Below are 25,503 nucleotides of genomic sequence, written 5' to 3'. Positions count from 1 at the left end.
TCCAGGTGGCCATCTCCACAAATGGACTTTTCAGAATCCTTGGGTGGCACCGTAGTCGGAAAACCAATTCTGGTTATCGCTTCTCGGCCTTTTGGCTAAGATCAAGTGTAGTATCTGTTCTTATCAGTTTAATATCTGATACGTCCCCTATCTGGGGACCATATATTAAATGGATTTTTAGAACAGGGAGATGGAAAAAGAGCTTGCTCTGTCCACTCCACGCATTGACCTGGTATTGCAGTATCTCCAGGACCGGTGCACCCCTTCTTTAATGCAGTTTCTAAAATCAGAAAGAATTGAATTCAATGCTTTTTGTTCATTTTGCTTGTTTGTCGGATTTTGGGATGGACTCTTTGGCTTTGCTTTTCTTCTCCTCATTGGATTTTTCATGTTAAAAGTTGCAGAAGCCAGATGACAAGCTCATTTTGGTTCAACTTCAGCAACTGTGCATTGCATTGCCATGTAATGTAATGTAATGCAATGCTATCTATCTAGCTCTCCCTCTATACTTCCTTTTGGATAAACAGACATATTAGGCAAGCATTTTGGAGCTTTCACCTAAATAACTACAGGTGGTGAGATAAGCTGCACAATATAATTGACCTTTCAGTATATTGTTGCACACACACCATCTATTTAGCAAATGCCCTTGTTATCAACAGCAGCCTTTTAAACTCACCTGAGCTAACAGGTATGTGAGCTGGTTACTCTGCTGCGCTTAAAATTTCTTTTTTGGTTTGCTACAATGCCTTTTCTGAAAAGTTGTCTCCCTCTGCTGGAACACTGACTTCTTTCATTTAATGCCTGCAGACTATAAAAGAGAAACCAACCCAAAAAGTTTGGTTGATTAGTCTGTGGCATTCTTTTAAACTGTTGCTTATGGCGGTCTCTGTGAGCTTCTCAGTGACATTCAGCCATCCAGGTATCCCGCCTGCAGTAGACGGAATGTGGCAATGGAACGCTGGCTGCGCGTGTCATAATAGGCTCTGAGCCTTTATATACCTGCGCACAGCAGCAGCCACCTTCAGTCTGCTGCTGGACAGCCAGCAGCAGCAGCAGCAGGAGAGGTAATTAATCAGCAACCCTCCTGCTAAGGGTAGACAGCTGCTCGTTCCACCCCCCCCCCCCGCCTTAATTGGTTCTCCTCCCTTCCAACGGTGTTGAGGCGGGTGGGAACAGCCGGGGGTTGAGGGTACTGTGCTAAAAGAGGTGGAGTTATGCAGATCTAAAACGCGTGGATTGCAGCAGCAGCAAGCCGAAAAGTGCAGGCATGTGAGGGATCTAGAGGTTGACAGCATGTCTTCTTAACGGGAGTCCAGGTGGCCATCTCCACAAATGGACTTTTCAGAATCCTTGGGTGGCACCGTAGTCAGAAACCAATTCTGGTTATCGCTTCTCGGCCTTTTGGCTAAGATCAAGTGTAGTATCTGTTCTTATCAGTTTAATATCTGATACGTCCCCTATCTGGGGACCATATATTAAATGGATTTTTAGAACAGGGAGATGGAAAAAGAGCTTGCTCTGTCCACTCCACGCATTGACCTGGTATTGCAGTATCTCCAGGACCGGTGCACCCCTTCTTTAATGCAGTTTCTAAAATCAGAAAGAATTGAATTCAATGCTTTTTGTTCATTTTGCTTGTTTGTCGGATTTTGGGATGGACTCTTTGGCTTTGCTTTTCTTCTCCTCATTGGATTTTTCATGTTAAAAGTTGCAGAAGCCAGATGACAAGCTCATTTTGGTTCAACTTCAGCAACTGTGCATTGCATTGCCATGTAATGTAATGTAATGCAATGCTATCTATCTAGCTCTCCCTCTATACTTCCTTTTGGATAAACAGACATATTAGGCAAGCATTTTGGAGCTTTCACCTAAATAACTACAGGTGGTGAGATAAGCTGCACAATATAATTGACCTTTCAGTATATTGTTGCACACACACCATCTATTTAGCAAATGCCCTTGTTATCAACAGCAGCCTTTTAAACTCACCTGAGCTAACAGGTATGTGAGCTGGTTACTCTGCTGCGCTTAAAATTTCTTTTTTGGTTTGCTACAATGCCTTTTCTGAAACGTTGTCTCCCTCTGCTGGAACACTGACTTCTTTCATTTAATGCCTGCAGACTATAAAAGAGAAACCAACCCAAAAAGTTTGGTTGATTAGTCAGTGGCATTCTTTTAAACTGTTGCTTATGGCGGTCTCTGTGAGCTTCTCAGTGACATTCAGCCATCCAGGTATCCCGCCTGCAGTAGACGGAATGTGGCAATGGAACGCTGGCTGCGCGTGTCATAATAGGCTCTGAGCCTTTATATACCTGCGCACAGCAGCAGCCACCTTCAGTCTGCTGCTGGACAGCCAGCAGCAGCAGCAGCAGGAGAGGTAATTAATCAGCAACCCTCCTGCTAAGGGTAGACAGCTGCTCGTTCCATCCCCCCCCCCCCGCCTTAATTGGTTCTCCTCCCTTCCAACGGTGTTGAGGCGGGTGGGAACAGCCGGGGGTTGAGGGTACTGTGCTAAAAGAGGTGGAGTTATGCAGATCTAAAACGCGTGGATTGCAGCAGCAGCAAGCCGAAAAGTGCAGGCATGTGAGGGATCTAGAGGTTGACAGCATGTCTTCTTAACGGGAGTCCAGGTGGCCATCTCCACAAATGGACTTTTCAGAATCCTTGGGTGGCACCGTAGTCGGAAACCAATTCTGGTTATCGCTTCTCGGCCTTTTGGCTAAGATCAAGTGTAGTATCTGTTCTTATCAGTTTAATATCTGATACGTCCCCTATCTGGGGACCATATATTAAATGGATTTTTAGAACAGGGAGATGGAAAAAGAGCTTGCTCTGTCCACTCCACGCATTGACCTGGTATTGCAGTATCTCCAGGACCGGTGCACCCCTTCTTTAATGCAGTTTCTAAAATCAGAAAGAATTGAATTCAATGCTTTTTGTTCATTTTGCTTGTTTGTCGGATTTTGGGATGGACTCTTTGGCTTTGCTTTTCTTCTCCTCATTGGATTTTTCATGTTAAAAGTTGCAGAAGCCAGATGACAAGCTCATTTTGGTTCAACTTCAGCAACTGTGCATTGCATTGCCATGTAATGTAATGTAATGCAATGCTATCTATCTAGCTCTCCCTCTATACTTCCTTTTGGATAAACAGACATATTAGGCAAGCATTTTGGAGCTTTCACCTAAATAACTACAGGTGGTGAGATAAGCTGCACAATATAATTAACCTTTCAGTATATTGTTGCACACACACCATCTATTTAGCAAATGCCCTTGTTATCAACAGCAGCCTTTTAAACTCACCTGAGCTAACAGGTATGTGAGCTGGTTACTCTGCTGCGCTTAAAATTTCTTTTTTGGTTTGCTACAATGCCATTTCTGAAACGTTGTCTCCCTCTGCTGGAACACTGACTTCTTTCATTTAATGCCTGCAGACTATAAAAGAGAAACCAACCCAAAAAGTTTGGTTGATTAGTCTGTGGCATTCTTTTAAACTGTTGCTTATGGCGGTCTCTGTGAGCTTCTCAGTGACATTCAGTCATCCAGGTATCCCGCCTGCAGTAGACGGAATGTGGCAATGGAACGCTGGCTGCGCGTGTCATAATAGGCTCTGAGCCTTTATATACCTGCGCACAGCAGCAGCCACCTTCAGTCTGCTGCTGGACAGCCAGCAGCAGCAGCAGCAGGAGAGGTAATTAATCAGCAACCCTCCTGCTAAGGGTAGACAGCTGCTCGTTCCATCCCCCCCCCCCCCGCCTTAATTGGTTCTCCTCCCTTCCAACGGTGTTGAGGCGGGTGGGAACAGCCGGGGGTTGAGGGTACTGTGCTAAAAGAGGTGGAGTTATGCAGATCTAAAACGCGTGGATTGCAGCAGCAGCAAGCCGAAAAGTGCAGGCATGTGAGGGATCTAGAGGTTGACAGCATGTCTTCTTAACGGGAGTCCAGGTGGCCATCTCCACAAATGGACTTTTCAGAATCCTTGGGTGGCACCGTAGTCGGAAACCAATTCTGGTTATCGCTTCTCGGCCTTTTGGCTAAGATCAAGTGTAGTATCTGTTCTTATCAGTTTAATATCTGATACGTCCCCTATCTGGGGACCATATATTAAATGGATTTTTAGAACAGGGAGATGGAAAAAGAGCTTGCTCTGTCCACTCCACGCATTGACCTGGTATTGCAGTATCTCCAGGACCGGTGCACCCCTTCTTTAATGCAGTTTCTAAAATCAGAAAGAATTGAATTCAATGCTTTTTGTTCATTTTGCTTGTTTGTCGGATTTTGGGATGGACTCTTTGGCTTTGCTTTTCTTCTCCTCATTGGATTTTTCATGTTAAAAGTTGCAGAAGCCAGATGACAAGCTCATTTTGGTTCAACTTCAGCAACTGTGCATTGCATTGCCATGTAATGTAATGTAATGCAATGCTATCTATCTAGCTCTCCCTCTATACTTCCTTTTGGATAAGCAGACATATTAGGCAAGCATTTTGGAGCTTTCACCTAAATAACTACAGGTGGTGAGATAAGCTGCACAATATAATTGACCTTTCAGTATATTGTTGCACACACACCATCTATTTAGCAAATGCCCTTGTTATCAACAGCAGCCTTTTAAACTCACCTGAGCTAACAGGTATGTGAGCTGGTTACTCTGCTGCGCTTAAAATTTCTTTTTTGGTTTGCTACAATGCCTTTTCTGAAACGTTGTCTCCCTCTGCTGGAACACTGACTTCTTTCATTTAATGCCTGCAGACTATAAAAGAGAAACCAACCCAAAAAGTTTGGTTGATTAGTCTGTGGCATTCTTTTAAACTGTTGCTTATGGCGGTCTCTGTGAGCTTCTCAGTGACATTCAGCCATCCAGGTATCCCGCCTGCAGTAGACGGAATGTGGCAATGGAACGCTGGCTGCGCGTGTCATAATAGGCTCTGAGCCTTTATATACCTGCGCACAGCAGCAGCCACCTTCAGTCTGCTGCTGGACAGCCAGCAGCAGCAGCAGCAGGAGAGGTAATTAATCAGCAACCCTCCTGCTAAGGGTAGACAGCTGCTCGTTCCACCCCCCCCCCGCCTTAATTGGTTCTCCTCCCTTCCAACGGTGTTGAGGCGGGTGGGAACAGCCGGGGGTTGAGGGTACTGTGCTAAAAGAGGTGGAGTTATGCAGATCTAAAACGCGTGGATTGCAGCAGCAGCAAGCCGAAAAGTGCAGGCATGTGAGGGATCTAGAGGTTGACAGCATGTCTTCTTAACGGGAGTCCAGGTGGCCATCTCCACAAATGGACCTTTCAGAATCCTTGGGTGGCACCGTAGTCGGAAACCAATTCTGGTTATCGCTTCTCGGCCTTTTGGCTAAGATCAAGTGTAGTATCTGTTCTTATCAGTTTAATATCTGATACGTCCCCTATCTGGGGACCATATATTAAATGGATTTTTAGAACAGGGAGATGGAAAAAGAGCTTGCTCTGTCCACTCCACGCATTGACCTGGTATTGCAGTATCTCCAGGACCGGTGCACCCCTTCTTTAATGCAGTTTCTAAAATCAGAAAGAATTGAATTCAATGCTTTTTGTTCATTTTGCTTGTTTGTCGGATTTTGGGATGGACTCTTTGGCTTTGCTTTTCTTCTCCTCATTGGATTTTTCATGTTACAAGTTGCAGAAGCCAGATGACAAGCTCATTTTGGTTCAACTTCAGCAACTGTGCATTGCATTGCCATGTAATGTAATGTAATGCAATGCTATCTATCTAGCTCTCCCTCTATACTTCCTTTTGGATAAACAGACATATTAGGCAAGCATTTTGGAGCTTTCACCTAAATAACTACAGGTGGTGAGATAAGCTGCACAATATAATTGACCTTTCAGTATATTGTTGCACACACACCATCTATTTAGCAAATGCCCTTGTTATCAACAGCAGCCTTTTAAACTCACCTGAGCTAACAGGTATGTGAGCTGGTTACTCTGCTGCGCTTAAAATTTCTTTTTTGGTTTGCTACAATGCCTTTTCTGAAACGTTGTCTCCCTCTGCTGGAACACTGACTTCTTTCATTTAATGCCTGCAGACTATAAAAGAGAAACCAACCCAAAAAGTTTGGTTGATTAGTCTGTGGCATTCTTTTAAACTGTTGCTTATGGCGGTCTCTGTGAGCTTCTCAGTGACATTCAGCCATCCAGGTATCCCGCCTGCAGTAGACGGAATGTGGCAATGGAACGCTGGCTGCGCGTGTCATAATAGGCTCTGAGCCTTTATATACCTGCGCACAGCAGCAGCCACCTTCAGTCTGCTGCTGGACAGCCAGCAGCAGCAGCAGCAGGAGAGGTAATTAATCAGCAACCCTCCTGCTAAGGGTAGACAGCTGCTCGTTCCACCCCCCCCCCGCCTTAATTGGTTCTCCTCCCTTCCAACGGTGTTGAGGCGGGTGGGAACAGCCGGGGGTTGAGGGTACTGTGCTAAAAGAGGTGGAGTTATGCAGATCTAAAACGCGTGGATTGCAGCAGCAGCAAGCCGAAAAGTGCAGGCATGTGAGGGATCTAGAGGTTGACAGCATGTCTTCTTAACGGGAGTCCAGGTGGCCATCTCCACAAATGGACTTTTCAGAATCCTTGGGTGGCACCGTAGTCGGAAACCAATTCTGGTTATCGCTTCTCGGCCTTTTGGCTAAGATCAAGTGTAGTATCTGTTCTTATCAGTTTAATATCTGATACGTCCCCTATCTGGGGACCATATATTAAATGGATTTTTAGAACAGGGAGATGGAAAAAGAGCTTGCTCTGTCCACTCCACGCATTGACCTGGTATTGCAGTATCTCCAGGACCGGTGCACCCCTTCTTTAATGCAGTTTCTAAAATCAGAAAGAATTGAATTCAATGCTTTTTGTTCATTTTGCTTGTTTGTCGGATTTTGGGATGGACTCTTTGGCTTTGCTTTTCTTCTCCTCATTGGATTTTTCATGTTAAAAGTTGCAGAAGCCAGATGACAAGCTCATTTTGGTTCAACTTCAGCAACTGTGCATTGCATTGCCATGTAATGTAATGTAATGCAATGCTATCTATCTAGCTCTCCCTCTATACTTCCTTTTGGATAAACAGACATATTAGGCAAGCATTTTGGAGCTTTCACCTAAATAACTACAGGTGGTGAGATAAGCTGCACAATATAATTGACCTTTCAGTATATTGTTGCACACACACCATCTATTTAGCAAATGCCCTTGTTATCAACAGCAGCCTTTTAAACTCACCTGAGCTAACAGGTATGTGAGCTGGTTACTCTGCTGCGCTTAAAATTTCTTTTTTGGTTTGCTACAATGCCTTTTCTGAAACGTTGTCTCCCTCTGCTGGAACACTGACTTCTTTCATTTAATGCCTGCAGACTATAAAAGAGAAACCAACCCAAAAAGTTTGGTTGATTAGTCTGTGGCATTCTTTTAAACTGTTGCTTATGGCGGTCTCTGTGAGCTTCTCAGTGACATTCAGCCATCCAGGTATCCCGCCTGCAGTAGACGGAATGTGGCAATGGAACGCTGGCTGCGCGTGTCATAATAGGCTCTGAGCCTTTATATACCTGCGCACAGCAGCAGCCACCTTCAGTCTGCTGCTGGACAGCCAGCAGCAGCAGCAGCAGGAGAGGTAATTAATCAGCAACCCTCCTGCTAAGGGTAGACAGCTGCTCGTTCCACCCCCCCCCCCCGCCTTAATTGGTTCTCCTCCCTTCCAACGGTGTTGAGGCGGGTGGGAACAGCCGGGGGTTGAGGGTACTGTGCTAAAAGAGGTGGAGTTATGCAGATCTAAAACGCGTGGATTGCAGCAGCAGCAAGCCGAAAAGTGCAGGCATGTGAGGGATCTAGAGGTTGACAGCATGTCTTCTTAACGGGAGTCCAGGTGGCCATCTCCACAAATGGACTTTTCAGAATCCTTGGGTGGCACCGTAGTCGGAAACCAATTCTGGTTATCGCTTCTCGGCCTTTTGGCTAAGATCAAGTGTAGTATCTGTTCTTATCAGTTTAATATCTGATACGTCCCCTATCTGGGGACCATATATTAAATGGATTTTTAGAACAGGGAGATGGAAAAAGAGCTTGCTCTGTCCACTCCACGCATTGACCTGGTATTGCAGTATCTCCAGGACCGGTGCACCCCTTCTTTAATGCAGTTTCTAAAATCAGAAAGAATTGAATTCAATGCTTTTTGTTCATTTTGCTTGTTTGTCGGATTTTGGGATGGACTCTTTGGCTTTGCTTTTCTTCTCCTCATTGGATTTTTCATGTTAAAAGTTGCAGAAGCCAGATGACAAGCTCATTTTGGTTCAACTTCAGCAACTGTGCATTGCATTGCCATGTAATGTAATGTAATGCAATGCTATCTATCTAGCTCTCCCTCTATACTTCCTTTTGGATAAACAGACATATTAGGCAAGCATTTTGGAGCTTTCACCTAAATAACTACAGGTGGTGAGATAAGCTGCACAATATAATTGACCTTTCAGTATATTGTTGCACACACACCATCTATTTAGCAAATGCCCTTGTTATCAACAGCAGCCTTTTAAACTCACCTGAGCTAACAGGTATGTGAGCTGGTTACTCTGCTGCGCTTAAAATTTCTTTTTTGGTTTGCTACAATGCCTTTTCTGAAACGTTGTCTCCCTCTGCTGGAACACTGACTTCTTTCATTTAATGCCTGCAGACTATAAAAGAGAAACCAACCCAAAAAGTTTGGTTGATTAGTCTGTGGCATTCTTTTAAACTGTTGCTTATGGCGGTCTCTGTGAGCTTCTCAGTGACATTCAGCCATCCAGGTATCCCGCCTGCAGTAGACGGAATGTGGCAATGGAACGCTGGCTGCGCGTGTCATAATAGGCTCTGAGCCTTTATATACCTGCGCACAGCAGCAGCCACCTTCATTCTGCTGCTGGACAGCCAGCAGCAGCAGCAGCAGGAGAGGTAATTAATCAGCAACCCTCCTGCTAAGGGTAGACAGCTGCTCGTTCCACCCCCCCCCCCCGCCTTAATTGGTTCTCCTCCCTTCCAACGGTGTTGAGGCGGGTGGGAACAGCCGGGGGTTGAGGGTACTGTGCTAAAAGAGGTGGAGTTATGCAGATCTAAAACGCGTGGATTGCAGCAGCAGCAAGCCGAAAAGTGCAGGCATGTGAGGGATCTAGAGGTTGACAGCATGTCTTCTTAACGGGAGTCCAGGTGGCCATCTCCACAAATGGACTTTTCAGAATCCTTGGGTGGCACCGTAGTCGGAAACCAATTCTGGTTATCGCTTCTCGGCCTTTTGGCTAAGATCAAGTGTAGTATCTGTTCTTATCAGTTTAATATCTGATACGTCCCCTATCTGGGGACCATATATTAAATGGATTTTTAGAACAGGGAGATGGAAAAAGAGCTTGCTCTGTCCACTCAACGCATTGACCTGGTATTGCAGTATCTCCAGGACCGGTGCACCCCTTCTTTAATGCAGTTTCTAAAATCAGAAAGAATTGAATTCAATGCTTTTTGTTCATTTTGCTTGTTTGTCGGATTTTGGGATGGACTCTTTGGCTTTGCTTTTCTTCTCCTCATTGGATTTTTCATGTTAAAAGTTGCAGAAGCCAGATGACAAGCTCATTTTGGTTCAACTTCAGCAACTGTGCATTGCATTGCCATGTAATGTAATGTAATGCAATGCTATCTATCTAGCTCTCCCTCTATACTTCCTTTTGGATAAACAGACATATTAGGCAAGCATTTTGGAGCTTTCACCTAAATAACTACAGGTGGTGAGATAAGCTGCACAATATAATTGACCTTTCAGTATATTGTTGCACACACACCATCTATTTAGCAAATGCCCTTGTTATCAACAGCAGCCTTTTAAACTCACCTGAGCTAACAGGTATGTGAGCTGGTTACTCTGCTGCGCTTAAAATTTCTTTTTTGGTTTGCTACAATGCCTTTTCTGAAACGTTGTCTCCCTCTGCTGGAACACTGACTTCTTTCATTTAATGCCTGCAGACTATAAAAGAGAAACCAACCCAAAAAGTTTGGTTGATTAGTCTGTGGCATTCTTTTAAACTGTTGCTTATGGCGGTCTCTGTGAGCTTCTCAGTGACATTCAGCCATCCAGGTATCCCGCCTGCAGTAGACGGAATGTGGCAATGGAACGCTGGCTGCGCGTGTCATAATAGGCTCTGAGCCTTTATACACCTGCGCACAGCAGCAGCCACCTTCATTCTGCTGCTGGACAGCCAGCAGCAGCAGCAGCAGGAGAGGTAATTAATCAGCAACCCTCCTGCTAAGGGTAGACAGCTGCTCGTTCCACCCCCCCCCCCGCCTTAATTGGTTCTCCTCCCTTCCAACGGTGTTGAGGCGGGTGGGAACAGCCGGGGGTTGAGGGTACTGTGCTAAAAGAGGTGGAGTTATGCAGATCTAAAACGCGTGGATTGCAGCAGCAGCAAGCCGAAAAGTGCAGGCATGTGAGGGATCTAGAGGTTGACAGCATGTCTTCTTAACGGGAGTCCAGGTGGCCATCTCCACAAATGGACTTTTCAGAATCCTTGGGTGGCACCGTAGTCGGAAACCAATTCTGGTTATCGCTTCTCGGCCTTTTGGCTAAGATCAAGTGTAGTATCTGTTCTTATCAGTTTAATATCTGATACGTCACCTATCTGAGGACCATATATTAAATGGATTTTTAGAACAGGGAGATGGAAAAAGAGCTTGCTCTGTCCACTCCACGCATTGACCTGGTATTGCAGTATCTCCAGGACCGGTGCACCCCTTCTTTAATGCAGTTTCTAAAATCAGAAAGAATTGAATTCAATGCTTTTTGTTCATTTTGCTTGTTTGTCGGATTTTGGGATGGACTCTTTGGCTTTGCTTTTCTTCTCCTCATTGGATTTTTCATGTTAAAAGTTGCAGAAGCCAGATGACAAGCTCATTTTGGTTCAACTTCAGCAACTGTGCATTGCATTGCCATGTAATGTAATGTAATGCAATGCTATCTATCTAGCTCTCCCTCTATACTTCCTTTTGGATAAACAGACATATTAGGCAAGCATTTTGGAGCTTTCACCTAAATAACTACAGGTGGTGAGATAAGCTGCACAATATAATTGACCTTTCAGTATATTGTTGCACACACACCATCTATTTAGCAAATGCCCTTGTTATCAACAGCAGCCTTTTAAACTCACCTGAGCTAACAGGTATGTGAGCTGGTTACTCTGCTGCGCTTAAAATTTCTTTTTTGGTTTGCTACAATGCCTTTTCTGAAACGTTGTCTCCCTCTGCTGGAACACTGACTTCTTTCATTTAATGCCTGCAGACTATAAAAGAGAAACCAACCCAAAAAGTTTGGTTGATTAGTCTGTGGCATTCTTTTAAACTGTTGCTTATGGCGGTCTCTGTGAGCTTCTCAGTGACATTCAGCCATCCAGGTATCCCGCCTGCAGTAGACGGAATGTGGCAATGGAACGCTGGCTGCGCGTGTCATAATAGGCTCTGAGCCTTTATATACCTGCGCACAGCAGCAGCCACCTTCAGTCTGCTGCCTGACAGCCAGCAGCAGCAGCAGCAGGAGAGGTAATTAATCAGCAACCCTCCTGCTAAGGGTAGACAGCTGCTCGTTCCACCCCCCCCCCCCGCCTTAATTGGTTCTCCTCCCTTCCAACGGTGTGGAGGCGGGTGGGAACAGCCGGGGGTTGAGGGTACTGTGCTAAAAGAGGTGGAGTTATGCAGATCTAAAACGCGTGGATTGCAGCAGCAGCAAGCCGAAAAGTGCAGGCATGTGAGGGATCTAGAGGTTGACAGCATGTCTTCTTAACGGGAGTCCAGGTGGCCATCTCCACAAATGGACTTTTCAGAATCCTTGGGTGGCACCGTAGTCGGAAACCAATTCTGGTTATCGCTTCTCGGCCTTTTGGCTAAGATCAAGTGTAGTATCTGTTCTTATCAGTTTAATATCTGATACGTCCCCTATCTGGGGACCATATATTAAATGGATTTTTAGAACAGGGAGATGGAAAAAGAGCTTGCTCTGTCCACTCCACGCATTGACCTGGTATTGCAGTATCTCCAGGACCGGTGCACCCCTTCTTTAATGCAGTTTCTAAAATCAGAAAGAATTGAATTCAATGCTTTTTGTTCATTTTGCTTGTTTGTCGGATTTTGGGATGGACTCTTTGGCTTTGCTTTTCTTCTCCTCATTGGATTTTTCATGTTAAAAGTTGCAGAAGCCAGATGACAAGCTCATTTTGGTTCAACTTCAGCAATTGTGCATTGCATTGCCATGTAATGTAATGTAATGCAATGCTATCTATCTAGCTCTCCCTCTATACTTCCTTTTGGATAAACAGACATATTAGGCAAGCATTTTGGAGCTTTCACCTAAATAACTACAGGTGGTGAGATAAGCTGCACAATATAATTGACCTTTCAGTATATTGTTGCACACACACCATCTATTTAGCAAATGCCCTTGTTATCAACAGCAGCCTTTTAAACTCACCTGAGCTAACAGGTATGTGAGCTGGTTACTCTGCTGCGCTTAAAATTTCTTTTTTGGTTTGCTACAATGCCTTTTCTGAAACGTTGTCTCCCTCTGCTGGAACACTGACTTCTTTCATTTAATGCCTGCAGACTATAAAAGAGAAACCAACCCAAAAAGTTTGGTTGATTAGTCTGTGGCATTCTTTTAAACTGTTGCTTATGGCGGTCTCTGTGAGCTTCTCAGTGACATTCAGCCATCCAGGTATCCCGCCTGCAGTAGACGGAATGTGGCAATGGAACGCTGGCTGCGCGTGTCATAATAGGCTCTGAGCCTTTATATACCTGCGCACAGCAGCAGCCACCTTCAGTCTGCTGCCTGACAGCCAGCAGCAGCAGCAGCAGGAGAGGTAATTAATCAGCAACCCTCCTGCTAAGGGTAGACAGCTGCTCGTTCCACCCCCCCTCCCCGCCTTAATTGGTTCTCCTCCCTTCCAACGGTGTTGAGGCGGGTGGGAACAGCCGGGGGTTGAGGGTACTGTGCTAAAAGAGGTGGAGTTTTGCAGATCTAAAACGCGTGGATTGCAGCAGCAGCAAGCCGAAAAGTGCAGGCATGTGAGGGATCTAGAGGTTGACAGCATGTCTTCTTAACGGGAGTCCAGGTGGCCATCTCCACAAATGGACTTTTCAGAATCGTTGGGTGGCACCGTAGTCGGAAACCAATTCTGGTTATCGCTTCTCGGCCTTTTGGCTAAGATCAAGTGTAGTATCTGTTCTTATCAGTTTAATATCTGATACGTCCCCTATCTGGGGACCATATATTAAATGGATTTTTAGAACAGGGAGATGGAAAAAGAGCTTGCTCTGTCCACTCCACGCATTGACCTGGTATTGCAGTATCTCCAGGACCGGTGCACCCCTTCTTTAATGCAGTTTCTAAAATCAGAAAGAATTGAATTCAATGCTTTTTGTTCATTTTGCTTGTTTGTCGGATTTTGGGATGGACTCTTTGGCTTTGCTTTTCTTCTCCTCATTGGATTTTTCATGTTAAAAGTTGCAGAAGCCAGATGACAAGCTCATTTTGGTTCAACTTCAGCAACTGTGCATTGCATTGCCATGTAATGTAATGTAATGCAATGCTATCTATCTAGCTCTCCCTCTATACTTCCTTTTGGATAAACAGACATATTAGGCAAGCATTTTGGAGCTTTCACCTAAATAACTACAGGTGGTAAGATAAGCTGCACAATATAATTGACCTTTCAGTATATTGTTGCACACACACCATCTATTTAGCAAATGCCCTTGTTATCAACAGCAGCCTTTTAAACTCACCTGAGCTAACAGGTATGTGAGCTGGTTACTCTGCTGCGCTTAAAATTTCTTTTTTGGTTTGCTACAATGCCTTTTCTGAAACGTTGTCTCCCTCTGCTGGAACACTGACTTCTTTCATTTAATGCCTGCAGACTATAAAAGAGAAACCAACCCAAAAAGTTTGGTTGATTAGTCTGTGGCATTCTTTTAAACTGTTGCTTATGGCGGTCTCTGTGAGCTTCTCAGTGACATTCAGCCATCCAGGTATCCCGCCTGCAGTAGACGGAATGTGGCAATGGAATGCTGGCTGCGCGTGTCATAATAGGCTCTGAGCCTTTATATACCTGCGCACAGCAGCAGCCACCTTCAGTCTGCTGCTGGACAGCCAGCAGCAGCAGCAGCAGGAGAGGTAATTAATCAGCAACCCTCCTGCTAAGGGTAGACAGCTGCTCGTTCCACCCCCCCCCCCGCCTTAATTGGTTCTCCTCCCTTCCAACGGTGTTGAGGCGGGTGGGAACAGCCGGGGGTTGAGGGTACTGTGCTAAAAGAGGTGGAGTTATGCAGATCTAAAACGCGTGGATTGCAGCAGCAGCAAGCCGAAAAGTGCAGGCATGTGAGGGATCTAGAGGTTGACAGCATGTCTTCTTAATGGGAGTCCAGGTGGCCATCTCCACAAATGGACTTTTCAGAATCCTTGGGTGGCACCGTAGTCGGAAACCAATTCTGGTTATCGCTTCTCGGCCTTTTGGCTAAGATCAAGTGTAGTATCTGTTCTTATCAGTTTAATATCTGATACGTCCCCTATCTGGGGACCATATATTAAATGGATTTTTAGAACAGGGAGATGGAAAAAGAGCTTGCTCTGTCCACTCCACGCATTGACCTGGTATTGCAGTATCTCCAGGACCGGTGCACCCCTTCTTTAATGCAGTTTCTAAAATCAGAAAGAATTGAATTCAATGCTTTTTGTTCATTTTGCTTGTTTGTCGGATTTTGGGATGGACTCTTTGGCTTTGCTTTTCTTCTCCTCATTGGATTTTTCATGTTAAAAGTTGCAGAAGCCAGATGACAAGCTCATTTTGGTTCAACTTCAGCAACTGTGCATTGCATTGCCATGTAATGTAATGTAATGCAATGCTATCTATCTAGCTCTCCCTCTATACTTCCTTTTGGATAAACAGACATATTAGGCAAGCATTTTGGAGCTTTCACCTAAATAACTACAGGTGGTGAGATAAGCTGCACAATATAATTGACCTTTCAGTATATTGTTGCACACACACCATCTATTTAGCAAATGCCCTTGTTATCAACAGCAGCCTTTTAAACTCACCTGAGCTAACAGGTATGTGAGCTGGTTACTCTGCTGCGCTTAAAATTTCTTTTTTGGTTTGCTACAATGCCTTTTCTGAAACGTTGTCTCCCTCTGCTGGAACACTGACTTCTTTCATTTAATGCCTGCAGACTATAAAAGAGAAACCAACCCAAAAAGTTTGGTTGATTAGTCTGTGGCATTCTTTTAAACTGTTGCTTATGGCGGTCTCTGTGAGCTTCTCAGTGACATTCAGCCATCCAGGTATCCCGCCTGCAGTAGACGGAATGTGGCAATGGAACGCTGGCTGCGCGTGTCATAATAGGCTCTGAGCCTTTATATACCTGCGCACAGCAGCAGCCACCTTCAGTCTGCTGCTGGACAGCCAGCAGCAGCAGCAGCAGGAGGGGTAATTAATCAGCAACCCTCCTGCTAAGGGTAGACAGCTGCTCGTTCCACCCCCCCCCCCCGCCTTAATTGGTTCTCCTCCCTTCCAACGGTGTTGAGGCGGGTGGGAACAGCCGGGGGTTGAGGGTACTGTGCTAAAAGAGGTGGAGTTATGCAGATCTAAAACGCGTGGATTGCAGCAGCAGCAAGCCGAAAAGTGCAGGCATGTGAGGGATCTAGAGGTTGACAGCATGTCTTCTTAACGGGAGTCCAGGTGGCCATCTCCACAAATGGACTTTTCAGAATCCTTGGGTGGCACCGTAGTCGGAAACCAATTCTGGTTATCGCTTCTCGGCCTTTTGGCTAAGATCAAGTGTAGTATCTGTTCTTATCAGTTTAATATCTGATACGTCCCCTATCTGGGGACCATATATTAAATGGATTTTTAGAACAGGGAGATGGAAAAAGAGCTTGCTCTGTCCACTCCACGCATTGACCTGGTATTGCAGTATCTCCAGGACCGGTGCACCCCTTCTTTAATGCAGTTTCTAAAATCAGAAAGAATTGAATTCAATGCTTTTTGTTCATTTTGCTTGTTTGTCGGATTTTGGGATGGACTCTTTGGCTTTGCTTTTCTTCTCCTCATTGGATTTTTCATGTTAAAAGTTGCAGAAGCCAGATGACAAGCTCATTTTGGTTCAACTTCAGCAACTGTGCATTGCATTGCCATGTAATGTAATGTAATGCAATGCTATCTATCTAGCTCTCCCTCTATACTTCCTTTTGGATAAACAGACATATTAGGCAAGCATTTTGGAGCTTTCACCTAAATAACTACAGGTGGTGAGATAAGCTGCACAATATAATTGACCTTTCAGTATATTGTTGCACACACACCATCTATTTAGCAAATGCCCTTGTTATTAACAGCAGCCTTTTAAACTCACCTGAGCTAACAGGTATGTGAGCTGGTTACTCTGCTGCGCTTAAAATTTCTTTTTTGGTTTGCTACAATGCCTTTTCTGAAACGTTGTCTCCCTCTGCTGGAACACTGACTTCTTTCATTTAATGCCTGCAGACTATAAAAGAGAAACCAACCCAAAAAGTTTGGTTGATTAGTCTGTGGCATTCTTTTAAACTGTTGCTTATGGTGGTCTCTGTGAGCTTCTCAGTGACATTCAGCCATCCAGGTATCCCGCCTGCAGTAGACGGAATGTGGCAATGGAACGCTGGCTGCGCGTGTCATAATAGGCTCTGAGCCTTTATATACCTGCGCACAGCAGCAGCCACCTTCAGTCTGCTGCTGGACAGCCAGCAGCAGCAGCAGCAGGAGAGGTAATTAATCAGCAACCCTCCTGCTAAGGGTAGACAGCTGCTCGTTCCACCCCCCCCCCCGCCTTAATTGGTTCTCCTCCCTTCCAACGGTGTTGAGGCGGGTGGGAACAGCCGGGGGTTGAGGGTACTGTGCTAAAAGAGGTGGAGTTATGCAGATCTAAAACGCGTGGATTGCAGCAGCAGCAAGCCGAAAAGTGCAGGCATGTGAGGGATCTAGAGGTTGACAGCATGTCTTCTTAACGGGAGTCCAGGTGGCCATCTCCACAAATGGACTTTTCAGAATCCTTGGGTGGCACCGTAGTCGGAAACCAATTCTGGTTATCGCTTCTCGGCCTTTTGGCTAAGATCAAGTGTAGTATCTGTTCTTATCAGTTTAATATCTGATACGTCCCCTATCTGGGGACCATATATTAAATGGATTTTTAGAACAGGGAGATGGAAAAAGAGCTTGCTCTGTCCACTCCACGCATTGACCTGGTATTGCAGTATCTCCAGGACCGGTGCACCCCTTCTTTAATGCAGTTTCTAAATTCAGAAAGAATTGAATTCAATGCTTTTTGTTCATTTTGCTTGTTTGTCGGATTTTGGGATGGACTCTTTGGCTTTGCTTTTCTTCTCCTCATTGGATTTTTCATGTTAAAAGTTGCAGAAGCCAGATGACAAGCTCATTTTGGCTCAACTTCAGCAACTGTGCATTGCATTGCCATGTAATGTAATGTAATGCAATGCTATCTATCTAGCTCTCCCTCTATACTTCCTTTTGGATAAACAGACATATTAGGCAAGCATTTTGGAGCTTTCACCTAAATAACTACAGGTGGTGAGATAAGCTGCACAATATAATTGACCTTTCAGTATATTGTTGCACACACACCATCTATTTAGCAAATGCCCTTGTTATCAACAGCAGCCTTTTAAACTCACCTGAGCTAACAGGTATGTGAGCTGGTTACTCTGCTGCGCTTAAAATTTCTTTTTTGGTTTGCTACAATGCCTTTTCTGAAACGTTGTCTCCCTCTGCTGGAACACTGACTTCTTTCATTTAATGCCTGCAGACTATAAAAGAGAAACCAACCCAAAAAGTTTGGTTGATTAGTCTGTGGCATTCTTTTAAACTGTTGCTTATGGCGGTCTCTGTGAGCTTCTCAGTGACATTCAGCCATCCAGGTATCCCGCCTGCAGTAGACGGAATGTGGCAATGGAACGCTGGCTGCGCGTGTCATAATAGGCTCTGAGCCTTTATGTACCTGCGCACAGCAGCAGCCACCTTCAGTCTGCTGCTGGACAGCCAGCAGCAGCAGCAGCAGGAGAGGTAATTAATCAGCAACCCTCCTGCTAAGGGTAGACAGCTGCTCGTTCCACCCCCCCCCCGCCTTAATTGGTTCTCCTCCCTTCCAACGGTGTTGAGGCGGGTGGGAACAGCCGGGGGTTGAGGGTACTGTGCTAAAAGAGGTGGAGTTATGCAGATCTAAAACGCGTGGATTGCAGCAGCAGCAAGCCGAAAAGTGCAGGCATGTGAGGGATCTAGAGGTTGACAGCATTTCTTCTTAACGGGAGTCCAGGTGGCCATCTCCACAAATGGACTTTTCAGAATCCTTGGGTGGCACCGTAGTCGGAAACCAATTCTGGTTATCGCTTCTCGGCCTTTTGGCTAAGATCAAGTGTAGTATCTGTTCTTATCAGTTTAATATCTGATACGTCCCCTATCTGGGGACCATATATTAAATGGATTTTTAGAACAGGGAGATGGAAAAAGAGCTTGCTCTGTCCACTCCACGCATTGACCTGGTATTGCAGTATCTCCAGGACCGGTGCACCCCTTCTTTAATGCAGTTTCTAAAATCAGAAAGAATTGAATTCAATGCTTTTTGTTCATTTTGCTTGTTTGTCGGATTTTGGGATGGACTCTTTGGCTTTGCTTTTCTTCTCCTCATTGGATTTTTCATGTTAAAAGTTGCAGAAGCCAGATGACAAGCTCATTTTGGTTCAACTTCAGCAACTGTGCATTGCATTGCCATGTAATGTAATGTAATGCAATGCTATCTATCTAGCTCTCCCTCTATACTTCCTTTTGAATAAACAGACATATTAGGCAAGCATTTTGGAGCTTTCACCTAAATAACTACAGGTGGTGAGATAAGCTGCACAATATAATTGACCTTTCAGTATATTGTTGCACACACACCATCTATTTAGCAAATGCCCTTGTTATCAACAGCAGCCTTTTAAACTCACCTGAGCTAACAGGTATGTGAGCTGGTTACTCTGCTGCGCTTAAAATTTCTTTTTTGGTTTGCTACAATGCCTTTTCTGAAACGTTGTCTCCCTCTGCTGGAACACTGACTTCTTTCATTTAATGCCTGCAGACTATAAAAGAGAAACCAACCCAAAAAGTTTGGTTGATTAGTCTGTGGCATTCTTTTAAACTGTTGCTTATGGCGGTCTCTGTGAGCTTCTCAGTGACATTCAGCCATCCAGGTATCCCGCCTGCAGTAGACGGAATGTGGCAATGGAACGCTGGCTGCGCGTGTCATAATAGGCTCTGAGCCTTTATATACCTGCGCACAGCAGCAGCCACCTTCAGTCTGCTGCTGGACAGCCAGCAGCAGCAGCAGCAGGAGAGGTAATTAATCAGCAACCCTCCTGCTAAGGGTAGACAGCTGCTCGTTCCACCCCCCCCCCCGCCTTAATTGGTTCTCCTCCCTTCCAACGGTGTTGAGGCGGGTGGGAACAGCCGGGGGTTGAGGGTACTGTGCTAAAAGAGGTGGAGTTATGCAGATCTAAAACGCGTGGATTGCAGCAGCAGCAAGCCGAAAAGTGCAGGCATGTGAGGGATCTAGAGGTTGACAGCATGTCTTCTTAACGGGAGTCCAGGTGGCCATCTCCACAAATGGACTTTTCAGAATCCTTGGGTGGCACCGTAGTCGGAAACCAATTCTGGTTATCGCTTCTCGGCCTTTTGGCTAAGATCAAGTGTAGTATCTGTTCTTATCAGTTTAATATCTGATACGTCCCCTATCTGGGGACCATATATTAAATGGATTTTTAGAACAGGGAGATGGAAAAAGAGCTTGCTCTGTCCACTCCACGCATTGACCTGGTATTGCAGTATCTCCAGGACCGGTGCACCCCTTCTTTAATGCAGTTTCTAAAATCAGAAAGAATTGAATTCAATGCTTTTTGTTCATTTTGCTTGTTTGTCGGATTTTGGGATGGACTCTTTGGCTTTGCTTTTCTTCTCCTCATTGGATTTTTCATGTTAAAAGTTGCAGAAGCCAGATGACAAGCTCATTTTGGTTCAACTTCAGCAACTGTGCATTGCATTGCCATGTAATGTAATGTAATGCAATGCTATCTATCTAGCTCTCCCTCTATACTTCCTTTTGGATAAACAGACATATTAGGCAAGCATTTTGGAGCTTTCACCTAAATAACTACAGGTGGTGAGATAAGCTGCACAATATAATTGACCTTTCAGTATATTGTTGCACACACACCATCTATTTAGCAAATGCCCTTGTTATCAACAGCAGCCTTTTAAACTCACCTGAGCTAACAGGTATGTGAGCTGGTTACTCTGCTGCGCTTAAAATTTCTTTTTTGGTTTGCTACAATGCCTTTTCTGAAACGTTGTCTCCCTCTGCTGGAACACTGACTTCTTTCATTTAATGCCTGCAGACTATAAAAGAGAAACCAACCCAAAAAGTTTGGTTGATTAGTCTGTGGCATTCTTTTAAACTGTTGCTTATGGCGGTCTCTGTGAGCTTCTCAGTGACATTCAGCCATCCAGGTATCCCGCCTGCAGTAGACGGAATGTGGCAATGGAACGCTGGCTGCGCGTGTCATAATAGGCTCTGAGCCTTTATATACCTGCGCACAGCAGCAGCCACCTTCAGTCTGCTGCTGGACAGCCAGCAGCAGCAGCAGCAGGAGAGGTAATTAATCAGCAACCCTCCTGCTAAGGGTAGACAGCTGCTCGTTCCACCCCCCCCCCGCCTTAATTGGTTCTCCTCCCTTCCAACGGTGTTGAGGCGGGTGGGAACAGCCGGGGGTTGAGGGTACTGTGCTAAAAGAGGTGGAGTTATGCAGATCTAAAACGCGTGGATTGCAGCAGCAGCAAGCCGAAAAGTGCAGGCATGTGAGGGATCTAGAGGTTGACAGCATGTCTTCTTAACGGGAGTCCAGGTGGCCATCTCCACAAATGGACTTTTCAGAATCCTTGGGTGGCACCGTAGTCGGAAACCAATTCTGGTTATCGCTTCTCGGCCTTTTGGCTAAGATCAAGTGTAGTATCTGTTCTTATCAGTTTAATATCTGATACGTCCCCTATCTGGGGACCATATATTAAATGGATTTTTAGAACAGGGAGATGGAAAAAGAGCTTGCTCTGTCCACTCCACGCATTGACCTGGTATTGCAGTATCTCCAGGACCGGTGCACCCCTTCTTTAATGCAGTTTCTAAAATCAGAAAGAATTGAATTCAATGCTTTTTGTTCATTTTGCTTGTTTGTCGGATTTTGGGATGGACTCTTTGGCTTTGCTTTTCTTCTCCTCATTGGATTTTTCATGTTAAAAGTTGCAGAAGCCAGATGACAAGCTCATTTTGGTTCAACTTCAGCAACTGTGCATTGCATTGCCATGTAATGTGTTATGCACACGCCCGGACAGACTGGCGTGTGCGGTTGTAGTGGTTCCACTGGACCATGAACCGGAGAGTGCCTGGAGGGGCGTGACTAAGTATCTGGCCGATCCGACCAAGATGGCACGACGGCATACGACGCCAGTGCACCAGGGAGAAACCGGGCAGAGGGACCAGGTGCTACTCCAGGTCAAACTCCGGACACGGGGGTTGACCCACACAGGGATTACTGGAACAGGCTGGTAGGCTGGCACACAGACTGGTGGGTATAGGCAGGCACGACTGGTATGCAGGCAGGGGGGGTACAGGCAAGCACAGCAAGTGTGCAGACAGGGAGGCACTAGCAGGTAGGAACACAGGCGGGATAGGACCCAGTACACACTGGGACTCAGGAATAATACAGGCAGAGGGGTACAGGCAGGGCAGGACAGGACTGCCGGAGCAGCGGGCAGAAGCAGGGCAGGACAGGACTGCCGGAGCAGCGGGCAGAAGCAGGGCAGGACAGGACTGCCGGAGCAGCGGGCAGAAGCAGGGCAGGACAGGACTGCCGGAGCAGCGGGCAGAAGCAGGGCAGGACAGGACTCTGTTCACACGGAACAGACAGGAAGGGAAAGACAGAGCCAGACACCCACAGGGTACTTGCAGTGAAGTAGCGAGTGGACCACAAACTCACAAACGGGAGTACAGAGACAACAGGCAGGAGTTAGGTACGAGTTCAGACTCTGCAGAAAAAGGAAGGGAACGGACATAGAGGAAAAACAGGTAAAGGATAGGAGAGAGTTCAGACTGGAACTGAGTGTACGGAGGAGACCGACACTGCAGCGGGATACAGGAGCGGGTCTGGGAATACTGCCCCCAGAGAGGCGGGACGAACAGGCAAGGAGCGTGTTCAGACAGGACAGACAAGATACAGGAGCGGGTCTAGGTAATCGGCCCCTAGAAGGCGGGAGGAACAGGCTAGGAGCGTGTTCAGACAGGACAGACAAGATACACAGAAAGGACTCAGTTCAGACACGGGAACAAATACCGCAAAGCAGGAGACATACAGGACTCAGTTCAGACACGGGAGCTGATAAAGCATTAGACATACAGGACACAGTTCAGACACGGGAGCTGATACCGCAAAGCAGGAGACATACAGGACTCAGTTCAGACACGGGAACTAATACCGCAAAGCAGGAGACATACAGGACTCAGTTCAGACACGGGAGCTGATACCGCAAAGCAGGAGACATACAGGACTAAGTTCAGACAGGCCTGGAAATACAGCCTCCAGGAAAGGCAGACAAGGAAACAAAGACGGGACCTGGCACCTTCAGAGTGCAAGCACACACTGAAGGAAACACTATGCTCAGGCAGGGATAGAAGGGAGCTGCTGAGCTATATACCAAGTGTCAGACAGCAATAGGCTGAGGACGCACAAGGGGTGTGACCCACAGCAGGTACAAAAAGCAGGAAGTGATCGGGCGCCGCCCTTAAGCAGCAGAGACAGACACAAACAGACAGCATGGAGGGAAGCCAGAGAGACATTCTGGACAGGAGATCAAGTGCGCGCTCCTGCACAGTGGGAGATGGACCACTATGCAAGGACGCCGCCAGGTATGTTACAGTACCTCCCCCCTTACGCCCCCTCTTCTTCAGGCCTGCCAGAATCTTCCGCAGGGAATTCGAGGACCAGTCGTTCACTGGGTTGGAGGGGGACAGAGACTTGAGGGTAATCTCTGCTTCGAGGTACATCTTGTCAAGCTCACAGGAAAAAATAGACGGGTTATCAGGTACATAATGAGGAAAAGTCACTGTCTCTTTGTTATCTGGTGGTACCCCGGAGGATTCAGGAAACAACTGGAGGTCCTCCGCCGGGTCAGAAGAGTGCAGAGGCTCAGAGAAAACAACTGCTTCAGAGTACACTAGGTCGGACTCACTGGAGGAAGCAGGCGAGGTATCGGGTACCGAGTATAGGAAAGTCTCTGTCCATTCACCACCAGGTGGCACCCCGAAGGGTTCTGAACACAACTGGAGGTCCTCCGCCTGGTCGGAGTGGTGTAGAGACTCGGGAGTAACCTCTGCTTCGGAGTACACTAGGTTGGACTCACTGGACGAAGCGAGCGAGGTATCAGGTACAGAGTATAGGAGAGTCTCTGTCCTTTCGCTACCAGGTAGCACCCCGAAGGGTTCAGGAGACAACTGGAGATCCTCCGCCTGGTCGGAGGGGTGTAGAGACTCGGGGGTAACTACCACTTTGGGGTACCCATTGTCAGGCTCACAGGACGAAGCGGACAAAGTATTGAGTACCGGGTGTAGAGAAGTCTCTCTCCATTTGTCATCGAGAGGTATCCCGGAGGATTCTGGAGGCAACAGGGGATCCTCCGCCAGGTAGTAGAGGTGCACAGACTCTGAGGTAACCACAGCTTTGGAGCATCCTTGGACATGCACACCGGTTAAAGAGAGAGAAGCAACTGATGCCGGGTGCAGGAAGTTCTCCTGTGTGGAGTCTGGATGGGCAGAAGTCTCTTCGGGCAGGAGAACTGGTGCACTACCCACGCACATTACCCATTGGGGTTTCTCCGGGATACAGGGAGATGAAGCTTCAGTAGGGACTTCAAGGTTGGGGTCAGGAGGTCTCAGGGAGGACAGACCCTGGCGTGACGGCTTGCCTCTAAGTCTAGCACGTCTGGACTGCCTCTTGAGGTTGAGAGAAGTATTCCGGAAAGCGTAGTCACCCTGTGAGGATTCTGGGTGGGCAGTAGTCTCATTGGGCTGGAGGACTATTGCGCTACCCACACACATTACCCATCGGGGCTGCTCCGGGATATTGGGAGGTGAAGCTTCAGCAGGAGCCTCCGGGTTAGGATCATCGAAGACCATTAGAAAGGCCACCAGGAAGGCCATTAGGTCCAGGAGGATCGGATCCTGTGTTTCATATAGGGGGTTGATCCATTCCAAGGCATCACCCGCCAGGTAAGACATAATAAAGGCCACTTTAGCCCAATCGGAAGGAAAAGAGAGAGGGTAGGCCTTAAAGTGTAGCATGCATTGCTCCACAAATGCACGACACTGTCTTGGATCCCCATAGTAACGTGGCGGATCCGCAGGAACGAGAGCTGATAGATCCATCTGGACGGTGCGTAATTCGCCTGGAACTCAGCTAAGGGAAAAAAAATTTATTTATTTATTTTAATGCATGTATTCGCTGGAAAAACTTCTCAGAGAGCGAAGGCCGTGGGGCTCAACGGGAACCATGGCCTGAGCATGCTGTTATGCACACGCCCGGACAGACTGGCGTGTGCGGTTGTAGTGGTTCCACTGGACCATGAACCGGAGAGTGCCTGGAGGGGCGTGACTAAGTATCTGGCCGATCCGACCAAGATGGCACGACGGCATACGACGCCAGTGCACCAGGGAGAAACCGGGCAGAGGGACCAGGTGCTACTCCAGGTCAAACTCCGGACACGGGGGTTGACCCACACAGGGATTACTGGAACAGGCTGGTAGGCTGGCACACAGACTGGTGGGTATAGGCAGGCACGACTGGTATGCAGGCAGGGGGGGTACAGGCAAGCACAGCAAGAGTGCAGACAGGGAGGCACTAGCAGGTAGGAACACAGGCGGGATAGGACCCAGTACACACTGGGACTCAGGAATAATACAGGCAGAGGGGTACAGGCAGGGCAGGACAGGACTGCCGGAGCAGCGGGCAGAAGCAGGGCAGGACAGGACTGCCGGAGCAGCGGGCAGAAGCAGGGCAGGACAGGACTGCCGGAGCAGCGGGCAGAAGCAGGGCAGGACAGGACTGCCGGAGCAGCGGGCAGAAGCAGGGCAGGACAGGACTCTGTTCACACGGAACAGACAGGAAGGGAAAGACAGAGCCAGACACCCACAGGGTACTTGCAGTGAAGTAGCGAGTGGACCACAAACTCACAAACGGGAGTACAGAGACAACAGGCAGGAGTTAGGTACGAGTTCAGACTCTGCAGAAAAAGGAAGGGAACGGACATAGAGGCAAAACAGGTAAAGGATAGGAGAGAGTTCAGACTGGAACTGAG

General features: G+C 46.8%; 17 non-coding genes across 17 annotated transcripts; all 17 read left to right on the top strand.

Annotated features, from left to right (window-relative positions):
- Positions 1-75: 75 nt before the first annotated feature.
- LOC141217830 (U2 spliceosomal RNA) lies at positions 76-266 on the top strand. Its single transcript, XR_012286603.1, has one exon. It is a non-coding gene; the product is annotated as a U2 spliceosomal RNA (small nuclear RNA).
- A 1,122-nt stretch (positions 267-1,388) lies between these two features.
- Positions 1,389-1,579, top strand: LOC141217829 (U2 spliceosomal RNA). The gene has a single exon (XR_012286602.1). It is a non-coding gene; the product is annotated as a U2 spliceosomal RNA (small nuclear RNA).
- A 1,123-nt stretch (positions 1,580-2,702) lies between these two features.
- On the top strand, positions 2,703-2,893 carry LOC141217828 (U2 spliceosomal RNA). The gene has a single exon (XR_012286601.1). It is a non-coding gene; the product is annotated as a U2 spliceosomal RNA (small nuclear RNA).
- A 1,124-nt stretch (positions 2,894-4,017) lies between these two features.
- On the top strand, positions 4,018-4,208 carry LOC141217827 (U2 spliceosomal RNA). Its single transcript, XR_012286600.1, has one exon. It is a non-coding gene; the product is annotated as a U2 spliceosomal RNA (small nuclear RNA).
- A 1,120-nt stretch (positions 4,209-5,328) lies between these two features.
- Positions 5,329-5,519, top strand: LOC141217826 (U2 spliceosomal RNA). The gene has a single exon (XR_012286599.1). It is a non-coding gene; the product is annotated as a U2 spliceosomal RNA (small nuclear RNA).
- Positions 5,520-6,639: 1,120 nt separating this feature from the next.
- On the top strand, positions 6,640-6,830 carry LOC141217825 (U2 spliceosomal RNA). The gene has a single exon (XR_012286598.1). It is a non-coding gene; the product is annotated as a U2 spliceosomal RNA (small nuclear RNA).
- Positions 6,831-7,952: 1,122 nt separating this feature from the next.
- Positions 7,953-8,143, top strand: LOC141217823 (U2 spliceosomal RNA). The gene has a single exon (XR_012286596.1). It is a non-coding gene; the product is annotated as a U2 spliceosomal RNA (small nuclear RNA).
- Positions 8,144-9,265: 1,122 nt separating this feature from the next.
- LOC141218279 (U2 spliceosomal RNA) lies at positions 9,266-9,456 on the top strand. The gene has a single exon (XR_012287032.1). It is a non-coding gene; the product is annotated as a U2 spliceosomal RNA (small nuclear RNA).
- A 1,121-nt stretch (positions 9,457-10,577) lies between these two features.
- Positions 10,578-10,768, top strand: LOC141218307 (U2 spliceosomal RNA). Its single transcript, XR_012287062.1, has one exon. It is a non-coding gene; the product is annotated as a U2 spliceosomal RNA (small nuclear RNA).
- A 1,122-nt stretch (positions 10,769-11,890) lies between these two features.
- LOC141217822 (U2 spliceosomal RNA) lies at positions 11,891-12,081 on the top strand. The gene has a single exon (XR_012286595.1). It is a non-coding gene; the product is annotated as a U2 spliceosomal RNA (small nuclear RNA).
- A 1,122-nt stretch (positions 12,082-13,203) lies between these two features.
- LOC141217821 (U2 spliceosomal RNA) lies at positions 13,204-13,394 on the top strand. The gene has a single exon (XR_012286594.1). It is a non-coding gene; the product is annotated as a U2 spliceosomal RNA (small nuclear RNA).
- Positions 13,395-14,515: 1,121 nt separating this feature from the next.
- On the top strand, positions 14,516-14,706 carry LOC141217820 (U2 spliceosomal RNA). The gene has a single exon (XR_012286593.1). It is a non-coding gene; the product is annotated as a U2 spliceosomal RNA (small nuclear RNA).
- A 1,122-nt stretch (positions 14,707-15,828) lies between these two features.
- LOC141217819 (U2 spliceosomal RNA) lies at positions 15,829-16,019 on the top strand. Its single transcript, XR_012286592.1, has one exon. It is a non-coding gene; the product is annotated as a U2 spliceosomal RNA (small nuclear RNA).
- Positions 16,020-17,140: 1,121 nt separating this feature from the next.
- LOC141217818 (U2 spliceosomal RNA) lies at positions 17,141-17,331 on the top strand. Its single transcript, XR_012286591.1, has one exon. It is a non-coding gene; the product is annotated as a U2 spliceosomal RNA (small nuclear RNA).
- Positions 17,332-18,451: 1,120 nt separating this feature from the next.
- On the top strand, positions 18,452-18,642 carry LOC141217817 (U2 spliceosomal RNA). The gene has a single exon (XR_012286590.1). It is a non-coding gene; the product is annotated as a U2 spliceosomal RNA (small nuclear RNA).
- A 1,121-nt stretch (positions 18,643-19,763) lies between these two features.
- LOC141217815 (U2 spliceosomal RNA) lies at positions 19,764-19,954 on the top strand. Its single transcript, XR_012286589.1, has one exon. It is a non-coding gene; the product is annotated as a U2 spliceosomal RNA (small nuclear RNA).
- Positions 19,955-21,074: 1,120 nt separating this feature from the next.
- LOC141217814 (U2 spliceosomal RNA) lies at positions 21,075-21,265 on the top strand. Its single transcript, XR_012286588.1, has one exon. It is a non-coding gene; the product is annotated as a U2 spliceosomal RNA (small nuclear RNA).
- The last annotated feature ends 4,238 nt before the right edge of the window (positions 21,266-25,503 follow it).

This window comes from Phyllobates terribilis, unplaced genomic scaffold (genome assembly GCF_046119375.1).
Source record: "Phyllobates terribilis strain yellow unplaced genomic scaffold, ASM4611937v1 Scaffold_249__1_contigs__length_2872098, whole genome shotgun sequence".
In the NCBI taxonomy this organism is placed as follows: domain Eukaryota; kingdom Metazoa; phylum Chordata; class Amphibia; order Anura; family Dendrobatidae; genus Phyllobates; species Phyllobates terribilis.
The sequence above is the reverse complement of the archived record's forward strand: the minus strand, read 5'-3'. Positions and strand labels throughout refer to the sequence as shown.